Raw genomic sequence first — 6000 nt, 5'->3', positions numbered from 1 at the left:
CAGAATCTTATTTGCAGGACTCTGGTTCTGTTCATACGTGTTGGCCGTTCAGTCATGCCAAAAAATCGAGATATGATACTTGGATTCTTCCCACACATATGCCACATGAATGTATCAATTCTTAACATTGTCTTTGATGTCACAGGACACACTTGATACTTTTGGGGTCCTGAAGACCTCTCTGACAAGTCTGAAAAAGATGGCTGGGCAGATTCTTGGACCCTGTGTGAGGATATGGTACAGGTGAAAAAATTATTTCTAGGATGGTCCAAATCATTATTTAATAGTTAGTGATTTCTTATAATATTCCCATGGTAACTCTAGGGCTGGTAGACAGAACACCATATTTGTGTTTGAAGGTATGATGTTAATTTTGTTTTGGTTGGTTTGTTTGTTTGGGGTTTTTGTATACACAACAAAGAAATTTTTATTGTGGAAGAATGTAAGGTCTGTTAACCAAATGCTGAAGACGGGTGCTATGTAGGTGAGTGAGATGTCACTCTGTTCTACTGGTACTGTCTGTGAGTGCTTGTTGAAGCAATCCAATCCATCAAACTGCTCTTAGCTTTTGCTTGGAGACAGGAAAGTATAGTTCCCCTCCAGAAGGGATCCTGGGCACAACTGTTTTTATAAACAATTTTGAAATGAATACTGTGAAGCAAAAGAGGGAGTGATCCAAACATGGAGATTTTTATTTACTATCTGATAATAATTTGATGTTACTATTATACTACTGTATAAGCTATATACTATACTGCTATGGATTATTACCATTTACAGGCTTATTAATATAAAATATCCTAAAATATTCACACACCTTTAAAATAGTAGTACTTAGGTAAAACAACCTTTTGGAAGACAAATCAAATCTGAGATACTCTGAGATACATGAAGTGCTATGGTTTGGAACTGTATTAGATGAAAACTGTCTTCACATATAATGTCCAATATTCTTGCATAATTCATTACAGCAAGGTTATGTATGAAAATATATTACCTTTACATCTGGGTTTTTCATTAAGCATGTTACCTAATAAAAATAAATACTTGCATTTAAAGGTATTTGTTGCACTCTTAGCTTCACCTTCACTGAAATGGAAAACAGAATTAGTTCCTTAATATATACTGTATTCTGCCTGGCCTCTAACCTCTGCTCCAGAAGGATTTGGGCCTTCCATGGATTCTCTGTGCAATGGCATCTGTTCAATGTCTTGGATATCTAGTGCTATTTCATACTTGTAAAGTAGAACTAAGTGTCTATGCTTAGGCACTGAAGCACTCCTTATAACCCTTCATATTTTTCTCATTATAACCTGAGAAGCAAGCAGAATGCAACAAAAACAAGCTTTAAAATTAAAAAGGTAGTCCCAAAAAGGGAAACCTTAAAAAAAAGGGTGTTGAAGGTACTGAATACCTGTGTCTCCATCTGTCCTGAATGGTGTCCATCTGCCAAACTGTATATTTCAGAAGACGTTTCTTGATAGCAATGTTTGCATTCTCCCGACAAACATTAGGGTTTCATGTGCTTTGGAAAATGTAAATCAGCTTCTCAAGTAAGCTAATTTCATAAGCAAAATCTGTGCCTTTGATAATATCACACGCATATAAATACACAAAAAAAATTATGTATTCTATTTTTTTTGTAGAATTAGAATCATGGAATCGTTAAGGTTGGATAAGACCTCCAAGTTCATTGAATCCAACTATTAACCTAGCACCACTGTGTTCACTACTAAACCGTATCCCAAAGTACCACATCCACACACCTCTTGAACACTTCTAGGGCTGGTGATTCCATCACTTTGCAGGGCAGCCCAATGCAATGCCATAACAACCTTTCAGTGAAGCAATTTTTCTTAATATTCAATGTAAACCTCCCCTGATGGAACTTGAGGCCATTTCCTCTCATCTTGTCACTTGTTACCTAGGAGAAAAGACCAAGACCCATCTCACTACAACCTCATTTCAGGTAGTCGTAAAGAGTGATAAGGTTCCCCCTGAGCCTCCTTTTGTCCAGACTAAATAACCCCAGCTTCTCCAGCTGGTATCTATGAGAACTGTGCTCCAGACTCTTCACCACCTCTGTTGCCCTTCTCTGACACGCTCCAGCACCCTCATGTCTCCTTGACAAGAGTCAAGATCATTATCACTACCAAACAAAAAGGGACAATCAATACCATGGTCCTGCTGGCCACACTATTTCTGATACAGGTCAGGATACCATTGGCCTTCTTGGCCACCTGGGCACACTGTTGGCTCATGTTCAGCCAACTGTCAACCAACAAGTCCAGATCTCTTTCCAGTGGACAGCTTTGCAGGCTCTCTGCCCCAGCTGGTAGTGCTGCATGGGGTTGTTGTGACCCAAGTGTAGGACCCAGTGCTTGGCATTGTTGAAACTCATACTATTGGCCTCAGCCCATTGGTCCAGTCTGTCCAGATCCCTCTGCCTAGCCTTCCTACACTCTCACAGATGAAGACTCCCACCCAGTCTAGTGTTATCTGCAAACTTACTGAGGATCACTTGATTCCCTAGTCCAGATCATTGATAAAGATATTTAACAGGACTGGCCCCAATACTGAACCCTGGAGAACACCATTGATGACTGGGCATCAGATGGATTTAATTCCATTCATCAGCACTCTCTGGGCCAGGCAATCCAGCCAGTTTTTCACCCAGGACAGGACGTGTCTGCACCATGGGATACCAGCTTCTCAAGGAGAACACTGTGGGGGACAGCGTCAAAGGTTTTACTAAAATCTACTACTTAGCCTTTCCCTTATCCACTAAGGGGGTCACATTGTCATTGACAGAGATCAGGTTGGTCAAGCAGGTCTGTCTCTCATCAATCCATTCTGGCTGGGCCTGATCCCCTGGCATGTCACATGATGGCACCCAAGATGCTCCATGACCTTCCCCAGAACCAAGTCAGACTGACAGGACTGTAGTTCCCCGGATCCTCTTTCTGACCTTTCTGGTAGATAGTGTTGCCTCCCTCTCCTAAACAGAAGGGAACACCTGAGAGCTGTAGATGCCTATGATTTAAAAAGAACAGCAAAAGTCAAAGGATCTGAAAAGGCCCACAGAGTTTTATTAGCAAACTACACACATGGCACAGAAATTGGTATATGTTTTACCCTGTCTTCTAATGATAATAAGAATAAGAGAATAAAAGAAAAGAGAAAAGAAAGATAGAGCAAAAGACAGATAGATTGGAGTGATGCCAAAACCAGCGCAGAATAACTGCTCAGAGACAGAATTTGGTCTTTAGCAGTAAAGGTATTTATTGCATACAGTGTTGGGGAGACTAGCCGGTTCGCACCAGACAAACTAGCTCCAAAGTTCTTTGTGAAATGCCAATCAATTTATACAGTTTTCATGAAGAATTACATCTTTACATGCATATTCATTCAGTTTTGCAATCTAATTATCATATTCATAATAGGCGGTGTTTAGGGGGAGCTTGAGGAGGAGTCATCCTTTTAGGGTAATTCCTTGGGGTCATTCTGGTTCTTCAGCCTTGTGAGGGGGTCGTTTTCTTCTCCTCATCTTCAGTGAACTTTTCAACTCTTCCTGACTACGTGCTAGGGGCTTGTGAAAATCCCTTGTCTCAGCATCTTTATCTCCCCGATGTCCACTTTATTTTATTTATGACTACTAAATTGACCTTTCTGTTATCCTTTATTAGAACAGAACACACCAGAGGTAGGCAGGACTCTCAGAGCAAGGTACCATCTCTCCCTGGACTAATCCCTTAATACCTGTTCTCTGTCTCTGCTACATTTTAACATAAATGTAGCATTCCTCAGAGTGAGATCTGTAAAACCATCCTCAGACCAAGATTCCAGTATCTAAACCCTTGCTCTGTTTCAGGAGAGGAAAGGAGATCATCAGTCCTGGGTCCAACATCAATCCAGCCAACATATGTCCAGTGCCCTGGAGCGATATGCCACACGGAATTTGAAGGGGTACCTTTTTATAGCTATGTTTTCCACACTCTGGGGTTAGGTTTCTCACTCTTCACGTCAATGAGTTAACACATGCAGCTCTTATTCTGGACCTTTCTGGAAATCGGTCAGGGAGTTTTGAGGGTCTTCTGGTGTACTTGATCCCCCTCTACTGGACTGACCCTCAGGTGACAGTTCACGCCTGCCTCTTGACCCCACTTCTGCACTTGTGCTGTCCTTTATGTTGTGCGGTCAACATGGACCAGAACAGGGGAGTTGGTCCCAGAAAGGTGTTGCCCTAGCTCTGTACAGACTCCTTTCCATCCACATCCTGTTTTAACTTGCCTGCTTGAATGGTCATTGGTGTTTGAGAAACAGAAACATTAACTCCTTACTGCTCAGTCTTCTACAGGTGTGTGTTACATTTGCACCAATGTCAAAGGGATTGGGCTAGCTCTTCTCATAATATAGTCTGTTAAAAAGAAAGAGAGAAAGTGATACACACATACATAAATATATACATATCTATATATTCATAAGCATATTTGTATGCTTATTTTAATGAAGAAACTCTCTGGTATTCTTGAAATCATGCGGCTCTCCTGAAAAAACAGCCTTCTGTCCATTATGTATCTGCTATTGCCATCAAGAAAAACATATGATTAGAATCTATACAGGGAAACACCCTTCCATGTGTCTTCGCTGTAAAAGTAAGGTATTTCAATGACAAATTTCAATTTATTTTTGATGGAGACAACTTACGTGATATCCTTCCTTTCCAGTCAAAACAAAGAGAATATATTATTTTTATATATAGCATTTAAACAGCCAATGAGTGTAGGGCTTATAAATGCAAGACCAATTATACTGATTTTTCATGGATTGAGAAGAAAAGCACTATACAAGTTTGTAATGTAAAACAGCAGAGTTGAATTCCAGTCTTGGCAGCATAGTTATTTCAGTTATCTTTACATCATAGAATAAAACATCTTGAATGAACTGTACCATGACAATTTACATTTGTTTAAAGTTTTACACAAAAACTGGGCAGAGTTCCATTACAGAATTTTTATCTAAATCTACAGATACAAAGAACAGTATACATAGATTTAACCAAAATAAAATGCACAATTGAAGACCCATCAGGTCTCAGGTTTTCATGTTATCTAGAATATGGATGCTAAGAGTACAAACATTGGAAAGTGTAAAGTTTACCCCCTAAGCAACAGCTGTATCCTGAAAAATGGTTGTCAAGATGATATCTGCACCTCCTTCATGTAAACATATCTAATCATAAATTACTAAAATTCTGAAAAGTGTTGTTGGCAAAACACGGGGTAAAACATGCTACTTATCATTGTTGTATATTAGCCATTAAGAAAGAAAAAACTGACAGATGAATCAAATGCTTAGTACAGCTAATTAACATTCATCTAGAATGCTTTCAAAATTAATCATGCTGAATTCAGCTCTTTTAATGGAAGTAAAAAATTTGGAAATGAAGACTGGCAGGTCATCTTCTTGGAGGTTGTCTGCCAGCTCTTTGATTTGCTTAGAAACCAACGAATGAGTGTTTCAGTTTGTTAAGTGGTAATAATGCACTATCAAGCATGGGCATTATATAGTCATGTCCTAATTTCTCCATCTGCTGAGGTTCTTTCCTTTCTTGAATCCTTTCATCTCTAAACAAATCCACATTGTGTTTTGACTTTCTAGTCATCAGTCAGATAAAGGAAGAGTAGTGATGACTGCATGCAAAAGAAGTGCATTATAAGGATTTGACAGTCTAAGACTTCCTATTTTAAGTATTTTATTCCAATACAACTGGGAGACAGATATTGGAAAAGAAATTCCATGTTTTTCAGAGGATGTGAAAAATTGCTAGGCAAGTTCATTCAAGGCAATTGCTTTTCACAATCTATAGTAAATAGTCTTCTTGTCAATTGAGGGCTTAATATTTCTATTTCCATTCAAGTAATGAGAAGAAAATAATTATTGTAGAACTCTGATAAACTGCATTGTCACATTTTTTACACTATTGCAATTGAACAGATA

Source organism: Corapipo altera, unplaced genomic scaffold (genome assembly GCF_003945725.1).
Source record: "Corapipo altera isolate COAL_440 unplaced genomic scaffold, ASM394572v1 73, whole genome shotgun sequence".
In the NCBI taxonomy this organism is placed as follows: domain Eukaryota; kingdom Metazoa; phylum Chordata; class Aves; order Passeriformes; family Pipridae; genus Corapipo; species Corapipo altera.
This window is presented reverse-complemented; position numbering follows the sequence as displayed.